Here is a 15,980-nt window from a genome sequence, read left to right as displayed (position 1 = left end):
AAAATGTTTTATATGCATGAACATATAAGTTAATTTATGCTTGAATATGCATAGAATATCTTTGGAAGGATATCTGAAAAATCACTAACTGTGGTTGCTTCCCAGGGATGTACTGTGTGGCTGGAATGCCAGGGTTGCACACACAGTCTTCTTTTAAACTGTATACCTCTTTGTACTTCTGAATATATACCACATGCAAGTATGACATTTATAAATGGAAGAAAGAATATCTCTAAGACCCCTGTACCCTTACACACTCTTTCTTCTACCCTGCATTTTCTTCATCATATATGAAATTCTACTATATATAGTAGGATTCTATATATAGTAAAATTTGACTATATTTTACATATATGTTAGAATTTCATATATTACTTTTTCTTCATAATATATGAAATTCTATATACTACATATAAAATCTGTAATATGTAAAAATAATATAGTAGAAATAATATATGAAATAATATAGTATATATTTTATATACATATACCTATATAAACAGAGAGAGATATGGTCATTTTTCATTGTAAGTTTTGTAATGGCAGGGACTTTGTCTCGTTCACCATTGTATCATCAGTCTCGAGTACAGGGTAGGGAGGTGCTCAGTTAAAACAAAAAACAAAACCAAAACTTGACCACTTGGGATTCTCAGGCAGGCAGGAGGAAGTACGCAGTCACTGAGTGGGCAGGCCAAGGCAGGGCAGCCAAAAGGTACTGGCCATTAGGGTGACTGTTGAAATGTGAGAGAGGGCTAAGGAAGAGGACCGTGAGAGGAAAACAAACATAGGATGGTGTATTAGTCTGTTCTCATGCTGCTAATAAAGATATACCCGCAACTGGGTCATTTATAAAGGAAAGAGGTTTAATTGACTCACAGTTCCACATGACTGGGGAGGCTTCACAATCATGGCAGAAGGCAAAAAGCATATATTACATAGCGGCCAGCAAAGAGAGAAATGAGAGCCAAGCAAAAGGGGTTTCCCCCTAAAACTCATCAGCTCTCCTAAGACTTAGTCACTAACAGGAGAATAGTATGGAGGAAACTTCCCCCATGATTCCATTATCTTCCACTGGGTCCCTCCCACAACACATGGGAATTATGGCAGCTACAATTCAAGATGAGATTTGGGTGGGGGTACAGCCACACTATATCAGATGGTTTTACTATCTCTAAAGTTAGAACTCAATTATTATTTCCTTTTGATCTTCATGTTATGTCTACATTAGGGCACATATTGAGCATAGCTTGAGATCCTAAATATCCTACTGAGGGCTTTGGCACTTTTTCTCCCTCAGAACTCAGATCGCTATTGATGCTCATTATCACATGTTAACTCTCTAGGCTGCTGACAAAGCTACATTTAAAATCTGCACAATGGAAATGTTGGGACTCAGAAAACGACAGCCCCAAATATAACGCTTTGACACGCTGAACTGAAGAAGCTGCCTCAAGCTCTCTCTCCAACCTTTCCCTGCCTCCCTGTCTCTCTGATCCTCTTTCTTGAAGCACTGGGAAGAAATCTCCTTGGAATTTCTTTATCTAAGAAAGTTCCTTTCCAAAAGAAATGCAATTGGCTTAAAACCCCCTCCCTAAGATCTCATTTAATAACCAGGAAAGATTAAACACTGGAGAACTGGAGAACTTCTGTTCTCCAGTTGTCAAGAGAGGTGAGCCATCTGAAGAGAGGAGTTGTCACCTTGCCCAGACAGGCTTTTTATCTATTCTTCTGAGAGATTCTTCTCAGACATTATTCTAATCTCTGCAAGATTACCAGGGAGGATTTATCTGCATAATGAGATATTTTTTAAGATAATTTTTGTTCACAGTAAAGTTCTGCACTGCCTGCTCCCCACCCCCACCTTTCTTTCACCTCCCCCAGAGCACAGAAGAACTTTGTCCCAGGCCATTATTCTTTGGGCTCATTAAGTTCCGACATCTCCATCCCCCACTCCTCTACGAAAAAGGGTATATAAACATCTGGGACTCATTGAGTTATTGGGTAACCATTCTACTGAAATTCCCTCCATGCTATGTACCTTAAATTTGGTATTCCTTTTTTCTCCTATTAACCTGTCTGTTGTCAGTTCACTTTCCATGAACCTTCAGAGTGGAAGAGAAGCTTTCCCTCGGCCACTACAGATAGTATTCCCTTAGAATTCCTATCTTGGGCCTCAGTTGAAATAGTCAAATAATTTTTCTCCTTCTTTCCTACAGGACGCTTTTGAGTGGAATACAGCCAAAATCCAAAGTTCTTTTTGCTTCACAGTTTCATTCATTCCAACCCCATACTGCCCTCAATATCTGGCATTACTTTGAGCAGCTGCACAGCCTATGGGTGGGAAGACTCTTGTTCTCTTGCTGGCTAAGCTTGAAGGCAAAGTTTTGATTTCTTTGACAACCTGAGTTTATTTTTAGAGATATCAGATGACTCACCTCTCTTGACATTTGTTTCTATAAAAACTAACTTTAAAATATCACATTTCCAACTCTGCACAAAGAGCAAGAGTAAAGCCGTAAAAGCACTTGAACCTGAAGAAGACTCCGCTTGAGAATTCCTTTCATCCTGCCTTGTCTGTCCTCCCGCCCTTTCACATCCTGAGATTGATATGCCTTTTCTGACCACCCCCCACAGAGCCACATCCTGCAGGTGTTTGTGTATGTGTGACCTGACAACAGACATCTAGGGGCGGGAGACAAGTTACACAAGCCGAAGTAAAAGAAAGCAGTGTTTGCATTGCCGCCTCCACCCATGAATTGATGGCTACAATATTAGTAACAGTTAAATTACACAAATAATGTATAAAATACCAAAGAAATATTAAAAAATACTTCTTTCAAGGATATACAATACAGAAAAATTAGTATTTCTAATACAATATTTAATACACCATACCTTCTTTTTATTTCATTTAATCTTCTCAGGGGAAGTTGACAGGTTCAACAAAGAGGATAACATAAAGAATATGAAGTAACTGATAAGCATATGATAACTGATTTCTATATGACACAGAAGAAGAAAAATGCAGGCTCCAAAGTGAATTGTTCAGATTGTGTGCATTTGGACAGAAATGTACAAAAATGCCAACATACTTACAAAATGCAAAGTTTATTGTGAAGTTGGGATTATAAGGATTTTCTTTTCTCTGTCAAACATTTATAATTTCCATGTATTTTAAAAAATAAAAGAGTATAATAATCCTGAAAATGCTATTTTATTAGTATTCTTTAAATGAATATGTGTTTGTGTATATATATTTAAGACGTATTTACTTTTAAAGTTTCAGAATTCCTATATTGGTTGCATTAAAGGATACAAGGCAACCAATAACCCAAATAGTATAAATAGAAATCCACTAGCATGGATTAGTGTGCCAAAGGGATATTATAGGACCCAGTTGGGAGAGCACAAGAATGGGTTCTGGCTGGCAGACAGATGCAATAAAAATCTATAACTGCTGAGAAAGATCTCTTCCTATATACACATTAACTAGAGAATAAGAGGAATAACTCAACTAGAGTTTTAATCTGGGAACAATGACCCCACTAACCAGCCAATATGTTTGAAATATGTACCAAGCATTTATCACACACTAAGTACCCATATCTGAGCTAAGTTCAATTTGAGAAACACACCAGACATAATAAAATGTGCCAGTCTTTAAGGTTTATTCATTCTAGAAATAATACAGATAGCCATTCTTCATGGTTTAAAAGATGTGAGGCAATCGTATATGCTAAAGGAGCTCAGATAAAGGGAAAACCAGCAGGGAACTTGGAAAACTCTAGATGAAAGAAGGACTTGGACTGAATCTTGAGTGATGAGCAAAAGAAGGAAGAGTATGAGAGGTGAGAAAGTCAATCTGTCTTGTTACAGATGAACAGCCAGAGGCTTTGAAGTAAATTGCATTTTAGTGTATTTTAACGTTTCCAAAGAATATTCACCAGTTCTCAAAAAATGTTATAAATGAATGGATGAATAAGTGAGTGAGTGAACAAGTACATTTTGAAGTGAATTGTGTGCATTTAACATGGTGGTGAGGGTTTGAAATGTGTGGACCCTCTGCTTCTGACACTACTCACTTCCAGAAGGGTCAAGTCATGAGTATATTAAAGTTTATTACTCTATCTACTCTTAGGATCAAAAATTTTTAAAGTCCCAGTTCTTTAGCATCTGATTTAAAGATCTTTTCCCAGCGTCCTTTAATTCTTTATTTTAATTGCCTCCTTATCTTTCTATTCTTTCTCTATTCCTGCTTGGTTGGCTAACTCATTTTCAGTTTGTGTTCCTAGCTCTGGCTGGAACTCCCTATGGACACTGCATTCAGTAATACTCCCATTGCCTCTTGTGTTGCAAAAGTAGGGCAGGGACAATACCATCAGACTTCTCAAAGACCTCTAGGACCCAGTCTTCAGGGTATTATCTGGAAAGGAATTCCCTGAATTGGGCTCTGAATCTAGTCCACTGACCCTGTGGTGAGTCTGCTGTGACAGAAAGCTGGCTTGCAGTATGGTTGGCCCATTATTTAATTCTAGGTTTTAGAATTCGGTGACATACAAGAAAGTTACAGTCTCTGCCCTCGTGAAATTAACTTCAAAATAGGAAAATAGGTAGACCATAATAATGAGATTGGAGTTAAATGAAAGAAGTCATTAATGGATTTATTTATTTATCTATTCATTTTAATTTTTTTTTTTTTTTGAGACGGAGTCTCGCTCTGTTGCCCAGGCTGGAGTGCAGTGGCTGGATCTCAGCTCACTGCAATCTCCGCCTCATGGGTTCAAGTTATTCTCCTGCCTCAGCCTCCCAAGTAGCTGGGATTACAGGTGCCTGGCACTATGCCTGGTTAATTTTTTCATTTTTAGTAAAGACAGAGTTTCACCACATTGGCAAGGCTGGTCTCGAACTTCTGACCTCAAGTGGTCCACCTGTCTTGGCCTCCTAAGGTGCTGGGATTACAGGCATTTGCCACCACAGATTTTAGGTTCGACAGTAATATCACATTTTTGTATTAAGAGATTATTCTTGCAACCGTATAGAGATGACTTCAGGGAACTGAGTGGTCAGTTAGGAGACATTAAAGTAGACCAGAGGAGAAAAGATGGTAGTTAGGACAGAGTGAAGATGGAGAAGTGGGTGTCTTCAAGATGTACATGGAAAGTACATTTGCCAGGACTCGTTAATGCAACAGATGTAGGTGAAAGATGGCAAGGAAGCTGATTCGCGCTGGAGAATCTTGGGAATCAGCGGAGTTCCAGGGATCCACTGGCTTTGTGCTGAATCTGACTCACAGCAGAGAGGCAAGAGGACCTGAATATTAATATTGTAACCAGTTACTTTCAACTTAGCAAGATTTTTGAGTGTAACTTGTTGCGCTAATCAGGTAAGCCAGATCTTGCCTGTTGATTGGTGGTATTTCCAATTAGAGGTTTGTTCAAAGCTATGAACACACAGTGCTCAGATTCAAGACCACCTGTTGGGTGGAATGCAACTCCTTTATAAGAAGATCTTATAGATTTTGCTGCAGCCAGCGGCCAAACACAGATGAGACAATTATACATCAAAGGAAGTGGTTGGTGTTTCTGAAAGAGGTAACTCTTCAAGAAAGGTTATGGCAATTCCTGTTCTTTGAATTATTTCCACTAATGACTTAAAAATAGAAGTGGCTAGGTGCAGTGACTCATGCCTGTAATCTTTACACTTTGGGAGGCCAAGGTGGGTGGATCACTTGAGGCCAGGAGTTAGAGACCAGCCTGGCCAACGTGGTGAAACCTCATCTCTACTAAAAATATGGAAATTAGCTGGGTGTGGTCGCGTGCACCTGTATTCCCAGCTACTCAGGAGGCTGAGGCAGGAGAATAGCTTGAAATCAGGAAGCAGAGGCTGCAATGAGCTGAGATTGTGCCACTGCATGCCAGCCTGGGCAACAGAGAGAGACCCTGCCTCAAAAACAAACAAACACCAAGAACTGTAGGAAGCCTCTTGGAAGGGCAGGATGAATACCATCTATCTTGGTCTATGAATATGATTTGGCACCCTAATTGGCTTTACTCATTGTCCTGCCAAGGCTAACATGTCCAACCCATCATTTCCGCTGAGAGGTCATAGCTAAACTTACAGATATTGGTATACTGGTGTCCATTACAGATCTTTACCCTTTGGGCCTCGACAAACCTACAACAAAATTCTCTTATGTGTACTTGGGATACTGCATTGTGTCAGAAAGACCCCAAATATTTAATAGCTAATGGAAGTTCCTGCCTTACAAGTTTCATGTAACTAGCCCAGTATATAAGGGCACTGAGACTTGATTCCTGAACTCATTTGTGTTCAAACTTAATTTTGTTCTTAAGAACTGAAGACATAACCAGTGTTAAAGGGCATATTACTCTTAAAATAATTATCTCTGCAAATATACTGCAATGAAGACTAATCTGTGGGGCTCCAAATTAAATATAATCTTGTTCCATTGGAACTTAGTGAGTCTAGAGAATGGATGCTGCCTTCGGAGGAAAATCAGCAGGGAAGCCATTTTAGGTTTGGACACCATGAGAAGAGGAGGAGAAAGAAAAAAAGAATCATTAAGAAACTTAGATTTATCTTAGGCAAGGTGATCCAGTTTCCAGGGCTTTTCCTCCAATGATCTATGACATAGGAAGATAATAGCCATAGGAGAGGTGATCCTGCTGTAAATAGCCTATTCTGTCTTGTGGTTTTGTATTCTGCTAGGGAAAATGTGATTGTATTTGATACTGCTGAAGCCTTGGAGACCTATCTGTGTTGTCACTGATTTCCAGCCTCACTGAAACGTGACTTTTTGTTCTTCTCTCTCTGTTCAAGCAGGACCAAGAGTTTTCTTCAACAAACATTTATCAACTGTTATCAAAACCAAATGAAAAATTAGTGCCAAAGCTAAAATGATCCATAAGGCATAGGCCCTGTCTTTGAGGAAATCAGTTGATTCAATCTGATACTCAAGGTTTTCCTCATGCCTAAGAACTATAAATATTTTTTCTCAATTTATATTTTCAGTGTTGTAGCAGTAGCCGAATTAAGTTTATTTTCACTTGGATACTTTACCTGCAGTTAGGATGTATGGCCAGTGGGTCAATGGTGGTACCATGACTATTTTATGCATGGAGTGAATAACAAAATCTGAGCTCTTGTCTGCTATTCATCAATGCTAGCCTCCAAGAGTGGCCCTGAATCCAGGGTCTTCCAGCTTGCAAATCTCTGGATTAGTTTCTATTAAATGCAATGGCGAGGCTCCAGTGAGTAGGAGCAGGAACCTGGTCATTTCTGTCCATCATATTGCATCAATAAAGGTATAAGTAGAACATTATATTTTATGGATATAAGATTGCAAGTAAAAGATCTGCATTATAAGCTATTGATTTTTACACCTAATTTCTTCAGGTACCATTTTTTTGTCAAGGAGGTTTATGATAAAATAAATTATTGATACAATAAGAAATGTACAACTCCACATTTATAGTGGAAAACTTTAGCACATTTCTCTCAGTAACACCAAGAACAAGACCAAAACAAATCACAAAAACTGTAGAATGCTTAAATACAATATTTAACAAACTTGACCTAATTGACTGCATACAATACTGTAACTACATACAGAGCTCTAGAACACTCGTTAAATGCATGTAAAATATTTACTGAAATTAAAAATATTTTAGGCAATAAAGAAAGTCTCAGCAGATTTAGAAGGGCTCAAATCACACTAAATATGTTTCCTGACCACAGTGGAATAATGTTAGAAATAATAAAAAAGATAACTGAAAAATTCTCTTATATTTGGAAATTTTAAAATTCACTTTTAAATAACCCATGAGTCAATGAAGAAATCATAATGAAAAGTAGAAAATAGTTTGAACCGAATAATAATGAAAATACTACATGTGAAAATTTATGGAATATAGCTAAATACATGCCTAAAGAGAAAATTATACACTTAGGTTTATATATGATAAATGACAATCAATAATCTAAGCATCTGAATCAAGGAGTTTGACAAAGAACAGAATATTAAACCAAAGAAAATAAGAGAAAGAAAATACTAAAGAAAAGAAATATAGAAATTGAAAACAATACTACAAGGAAAAGGTGAAAACTGTATGGCTATACATTTGGTTGGCATGGAGAAAAATACTATAAAAAATATAACTCATCAAACTTACCTCCCCAACAGACAAAAGAAATTCAGATTAGTTATATTTATGAAAGAAATTGTATACATTATTCAAAACCTTCCCCAAAAGAAACTCCATGCTCATGTTTTCTACTAGAAGTTTGGTGATTTCTAACAGCTAAAGACATGACATTAATCTTACAAAAATTCTTCTAGAGAAAAAATTGGAATGGAATACTTACCACGATGTTTTGCGAGATCTGTGTAATCTTGATATCAAAACCCAGCAAATACATTACAAAAGGACAATTACAGGTAGTATTTCCCATGCAAACAGCTTTAACAATCTTAAACAAAACATGACCAAGCCAAATCTAAGGATATATTAAAACTCTAAAACATTTTTAAGAGATTTATAGAAGACCTAAACAAATTGAGATTATACAGTATTCACTGATGAGAAGGGTCAATATAATAGATTTGATATAATCCTTTTCAAAATCTCAGGTGTATGTGTGTAAATTGGCAAGCTATTTCTAATATATACATGTAAACTAAGCAAGCATCCAGCAATAACTAAGACAATGTTAAAAATGAGCACATAGAGAAGACACAGTATGTAATCAATCAAGACTTACTATAAACTACATTAATTAAGTCATATGATATTAGCGTTAGGATATACAAATAGACCAACGATTTAGAACAGATATACTAGAAACAGGTCCATACATATACAGACTTTTGAAGTATAAAAAAGTACATAACTTCACCTAGTTATTTCTGTGTGTGTGTGTGTGTGTGTGCGCGCGTGTGCATGCGCGCACATGTGTGGCAGATGATGAAGAACTGACCTGTCTCCTAGTTCATACTTAAACATAAATTCCAGATGAAATTAGATCCAAACATAAAAGATAAAAAAGTTTCCAGAAGCTATTAGAAGATAACATAAAATATAATTTTTATGAACTTGGTTTAGGTAAAGATTTCGTAATACAAAAGCATTGATTTAACTGTGATAAATTGAAATAATTGTGTTAATAAAAATATTCCATTAAAAGAATGAAAAGACAAATCCACAAACTGGAACATGCTTTCATACTTCCATCCAACTGAAGGCTCATTTTCAAAATATATAAAGAATTTCTAGAAATCAATAGAAAAAAAATAGCAAAATCTTGGCAAAACAAAACAAAAACTTGAAGAGGAATTCCAAAAAAGAAGCACATCCTAAGAGCCAATAAGTATTGAAAAAGTACTTACCCTCCTTACTCATTGGAGGAAAACAAATTAACACCTAATGAGAATTCAGTATACATACTTCAAAATGACTACAATTGAAAAGACTAGCAATGTCAAGTGTTTATGAAAATGTGGAGTATCTCAAATCTTACATTACTGATGGGAATATAAATTTTTACAGCCACTTTGGAAAACTCTTCAGTAGTATCTGATGAAATTGAACATACACATATTCTTTGACCCAGATATTTCAGTCCTAGGAATCTTGAATAGAAATGCATATAAATGTCCATTATAATACCCTCAAACAGGACACAATTAATATGTCTATAAATAGTAAATTAAAAATAAATTATAGCATATTATGGAGCATATTATCTAGCAATGAAAATGAATAAATTCCAGTTTCATGCAACAATATAAATAAATTTTACATTTAACAAAAGATGACACATAAAATAATATATAGTGTATGAGTCCATTTAGATAGTATTCAGAAATAGACAGTTCATGGAGTTAGAAGAACTAAGGGGGCTATTGCAGTATTATATCCAGGAAAACTATAAAGACCTTTTTAGAATGATAGCAACTGAAGAAAAAAAAAAAAGCTGGTAATGAAAAAGACTATAACAATTAAAACATTTTTAGGTTTACTTGAATTTATATTTTTCCTGCAGTTTATTTTTTTATAGATCTTCACCAATACATTCATGAGGAATGTCCAATGATATGTTAATAAACTGTCTCTCAAAAAAAAGAGACTGAATTGTAGCATTTACTAATTTTTCATGCTCCCATTATGACCAATTTTAACCAATGGGATTGTTGAACCCAGAGTTGGGAAGAGCTACACGAAACTGGTGCTCCTGAGCATATAGAAACTGGCAACCACTGAATAGAACCCAGAATTAATAATATATGTAAGAACTCATAAGTGATATATTTTAATTTAAAACTAATAAAGTTTTCAATGCAACTAGGTTAGAAAACATTTTGTGCTGTTTGTAACAAAAGAGTTTGTCAAGAAAATTTAGTTAAACAATATTGAGGGAATATTCCATGGTACAGTGAAAAAGGCAAAGTACTGGTAGATAAAACCATAAGGCAAGTGCTACTTTTCAAGTGAAGGTAACGTTCTCCATGTTTGTAATATTTCTAGGAACATACCTGCAAGTTTTTCCCATTCACTGCCAGGTAATTTTGCAGGCATGACTTAATTAACAACAACTATGTGTTCTGTTAACAACGTATTTCCTTTTTGGGTTTTAATTCATTGTATATAATGTTTCATGTACCCTTTCTGTTAGTGTGTATTATTATTATTACTATTATTATTATTTATTTATTTATTTTTTTTGAGATGGAGTCTCACTCTGTCGCCCTGGCTGGAGTGCAGTGGCGTGATCTCCGCTCACTGCAAATTCTGCCTCCCGGATTCACACCATTCTCCTGCCTCAGCCTCCCGAGTAGCTGGGACTACAGGCGCCCGCCACCAGGCAAGACTAATTTTTCATATTTTTAGTGGAGATGGGGTTTCACCGTATTAGCCAGGATGGTCTGGATCTCCTGACCTTGTGATCCACCTGCCTTGGCCTCCCAATGTGCTGGGATTACAGGCATGAGCCACCATGCCCAGCCGTGTGTATTATTCTTAATGGCAGATAAGAGAGAACTAAAGTAAGGACTACTTTATTTCTCCATAATGTTTTTCTTTCTAAAATTATAGCTTTACTCAAGCAATGGCCCTGTCTCATTTCATTGATCTCAATGTAGCTCTAAGAATTTATCTGTAAAAAGACTCAGAATAGCCAAAGCTATCCTGAGCAAAAAGAACTGGAAGAATCACACTACCTGACTTCTAATTACACTACAGAGCTATAACAACCAAAACAGTATGGTACTGGCAGAAAAACAGACACATAGACCAACTGAAGGGAACAGATAACCCAGAAGCAAATTTATACACTTACAGTGAACTCATTTTTGACAAAGGTGCCAAGAACATACATTGGAGAAAGAGCAGTCTCTTCAGTAGATGGTGCTGCAAAAACTGTATGTATGAAGAAGAATAGAACTCTACCCTTATCTCTCATCATATACAAAATCAAAACAGATTAAAGACTTAAATCTAAGACCTTGGACTGTGAAACTATTACAAGATAACACTGGGGAAGCTCTCCAGGACACTGACCTGGGCAAAAATTTCTTGAGTAATATCCCATAAGTACAGGCAACCAAAGCAAAAATGAGCAAATGGAATCACATCAAGTTAAAAAGCTTCTGCCCATCACAGGAAACAATCAACACAGTGAGATGAAGTCCCATTAAATGGGAGAAAATATTTGCAAATAACCCATCTGACAAGGGATTAATAACCTGAATATATAAAGAGCTCAAACAATTCTATAGGAAAAAATCTAATAATCTGATCCAAAAACGGGCTTTGAACAGATTTGAACAGACATTTCTCAAAAAGAAGACATACAAATGGCAAACAGGCATATGAAAAGGTGCTCAACATCACTGATAACTAGAGAAATGCAAATCAAAACTACAATGAAATGTCATGTCACCCCAGTTAAACATGGCTTTTATCCAAAAATTGAAGCAACAACAAATGCTGGCAAGGGTGTGGAGAAAAGAGAACTCTAGTACACTGTTGATGAAAATGTAAATGAGTACAACCGTGAGGCTTCTTCTCTTTCATTGTTCAGCCAGCAGGAGGGAGTGTTACAGCTCTTTCACTCCTGCTGCCAGCAGCTCAGTGAGCAGGAGCAATACAGTTCTTTTACTGTCACAGTTCTGTGAGTTCTGGGTTCTTGTCCTGTGACCAAGAGGAATAAGGTATGTGGACATGGGAGACTGAGTAAAGCAGAGAATTGTATTGAGCAACATAAAGAAAGCTCTCAGCATCGAGAGATAACCTGAAAGTGGGTTGCCATCTGTGAAACTTAGCCCAGGATTTTTATGGGTTTAGAGTGGGGGAGTGCAGGCCGGGTGTAGTGGCTCACGCCTGTAATCCCAACACTTTGGGTGGCCGAGGTGAGTCACCTGAGGTCAGGAGTTCGACACCAGCCTGGCCAACGTGGTGAAACTCCATCTCTACTAAAAATGCAAAAAATTAGCCGAGTGTGGTGGTGGGTGCCTGTAATCTCAGCTACTCTGGAGGCTGAGGCAGGAGAATAACTTGAATCCGGGAGGCAAAGGTTGTATTGAGCTGAGATTGTACCATTGCACTCCAGCCTGGGCAACAAGAGTGAAACTCGGTCTCAAAACCAAACAAACAACAAAACAGAATGGGGGAGTGCATGCTGATCGGTCTATGGGTGGTCTTGGAAAAAGCACCATTTGATTGGGTAAAAGCCATCACTCAGAAGGACCCAATCGAGAGAGAGTGGGTTAGATGGGGATGGAAGTTCTCCCTCTGGTCATGGACTCTATTTCAAACTGGCATCTTGGTTTTCAGGTTTTAAACTGTCCTTGGATTGAAGGCTGGGTTTCACTGGAGATCCATCCCTGTTTGCTTAGGAATTTTTCTGTCTCCTGTTGCTATCACAATCACTATGGAGAACAGTTTGGGGGTTCCTCAAAAATTAAAAACAGAACTACCATGATCCAGCGATCACACTGCTGGTACCTACCAAAAGAAACGTAATCAATATATGGAAGAGATACCTGAATTCTTATGTTTGTTGCACCGGTGTTTACAATAGCTAAGATTTTGCAGCAACCTAAGTATTCATCAATAGACAGATGGATATAGATAATGTGGTGCATATGCACAGTGGAGGACTTTGCAGACATAAAAAAAATGTGATACTTTCATTTGCAATAAAGTGGATGGAACTGTATGTAGTTCACTATGTTAAGTGAAATAAGTCAGGCACAGAAAGATAAATATCACATGTTAACACTTATTTGTGGGATCTAAAATTCAAAACAATTGAACTCAGGGAGATAGAGAATAGAAGGTTGGTTACCAGAGGCTAGAAAGGGTAGTGAGGCTATAAGGGGAAAGAGGGGGATGATTAATGGATACAAATACATGTGTATTTAGAAAGAATAAATTAGACAGTATTTGATAGCACAACAGTGTGACTATAGCCAATAATAATTTAATGGTACATTTGAAAATAACCTAAAGAGTATAATTAGATTGTGTGTAACACAAAGGACAAATACTTGAGGGGACAGATCCCCATTTTCCATGACGTGATTATTACTTATTGTTTGTATCAGAGTATCTCATGTACTCCATAAATACATAAATCTACTATGTACTCAAAATTTTTCTTAAATTAATTTAAAAAGCATGTGTTTGTACATCATCTTTATACTTTTTATAGCTCAGCTTATGTCAGTGTCTGCCACAGAGGTACACACTTAGGATGCATTCAATAAAACAAAATATTTATCAGAATAAATACATAAAAAGGAATGACAAATAAATAAATGGATTTTATTTTATAAATGAAATTATTTCATATTTAGTTTTAGTTTTCATATTATTACAATATAATAATACACTTATGACACTTTGTTGTACATTTTCTTAGCCAGCTCTAACCCATCTTCTATATATGGTATATTAAAATCTGAGCACTTTGGACTCCTTACTACTCAGCAGCTCTCCTTTCCAAAAAGGTTATTAACATGCAACTGTTTATACAAATATGGACGTTAGAGAACCTTTCAGTACACTGAGATATTTCCCATTTTTGAATTTTTGCCTCTGAGAACACATAGAATCTATCCTCTTTATTTTGTCAAAATCTGCTTTTCTAAAGTGCAGACAAGTGGTTTAGCAAATTCGGTTCAGAGGAAGTCACCCTGTTACAGCATTAAAGAATTCCCTTAGATCTCCAGGCCTGGCTTTTTATGAACATCACCTGTAAAAATCTTTACCAAGTTGTGGGCTCACCTTCAGAGATTTGTATTCCGTAAATCTGGCCCAGAAGCTTGGCAATTGCATTTTTAAAAGGTGATTGAAATGTACATCCTGGACTAGAGCAAAGCCTCTCAAATTGTATGTGCCTTTATTTGCACCATGTAGGGTTCTTGTTAAAGCGCAAATTCTGATTCAGGGGTCCTAGGGTGGAGCCCAAGATTCTAAATTTCTGACAAGATCCTGAGTGATACAGCTACAGATTCCATGAACTGGACTTTGCAAGCAAAGGTCTAAATTAAATATATGTCATCTTATTGGTTTGAATTGCTGGGATATGATTGCATGTCTCAGCATGACTGCTGAGAGAATTGCTATTTAAAATTTACATGTAAGACTACTTGGGAGGTTTTGTGCATATACAGCAATGTCTGAAGGCAGAGCATTTAAGCAAATAAGTATATCTCTGTTTTATTTTAATCACTTCTCAAGAAAAAACAACAACAACAACAACAGATGTATGGATAGAGAGTTAAATATAGCCATGTCAAACTAATACATTCAGTTATTAATGTAAATAAATATTTATTAAACATTTCAGGGTCCTTTCTTTGTTCAGATACAATCGCTACCACCCTATAGTCTCAGTGGTTTCACTAAGATAGTTTGTTTTCTTCCTTCAAAATATTAGTCTGTCTTACTGCATGCAATCCATTGACTAACCAGCAAGCTTTTGAGAGCAGAGCACTAAACAATTTTGGTTGGAGGAGAAAGAAAGAAATTATTATAAGCAGCCAAAATTAATAAAGCTTCTTAGAATTTAAATAGCATCAACAAAAATCATGAAAAAAGAATTTGTATTTATTTACTAATCATCTTAGTTGGAGATATAATTACGGTGATTGCTGGAAGCAACAGTAGGATGGAAAGTGTTGAAAGAATTTCCCAGTTATCTCCCAGAAACTTGCAGACAATGAATTGTAAGAAGGATAGGGGAATAAAACAACCTCTAAGTTACATGAGTTGTAGCATACCAATTAGATAAGTGGTAGAAATACTTCATACCTGGGCCCTCTCCTTGCAGAAAAGGCTTGTATGAATACAAGGGAACTTCCTTAATTTTCTAAATGATGTCTACATATTTAAAAACTTAGTGAAGATAATTTAACAATGAAATATCCAGTGCTTTCCCCTGAGAGTAGGAATGTGACAAGAATTCTCACTATTCAATGCCAATTCTATATGACATTATACTGGATATTCCAGTCACCGTAATAGTGCAAGAAATGAAATAAGAAGCAAAGGATTAGAAATGAAGAAATAAAAATGTCATTATTTGAACACAACATGACTGCATACTGAGACAATAAAAAATAATCTTCAGATACATCATTAAAATTAATAACCAAATTCAACAAGGTTGCTGGAGATCAGGTTAATATTTTAAAATCAATCGTATTTAGATATGGCAGAAAAATATAAAATCAAATACTTTAAAAGATACAATTTAAAATTACATTAAAAACCATAAAATATCTAGGAATAAATGCACATGCCATACAATAACTCTACATAGAAAGTTTTAAAACATGTTGAGAGAAAATAAAGACAAAATAAAGAAAAGGACTTATTTCTAGCTTTAACAGATTGCCTGGTTTTGCTCCCCTACTATAAATAGCTAGAAAACTAGAAATAACATATGAAACAAAT

This window comes from Theropithecus gelada, chromosome 14 (assembly GCF_003255815.1).
Source record: "Theropithecus gelada isolate Dixy chromosome 14, Tgel_1.0, whole genome shotgun sequence".
NCBI lineage: Eukaryota > Metazoa > Chordata > Mammalia > Primates > Cercopithecidae > Theropithecus > Theropithecus gelada.
This window is presented reverse-complemented; position numbering follows the sequence as displayed.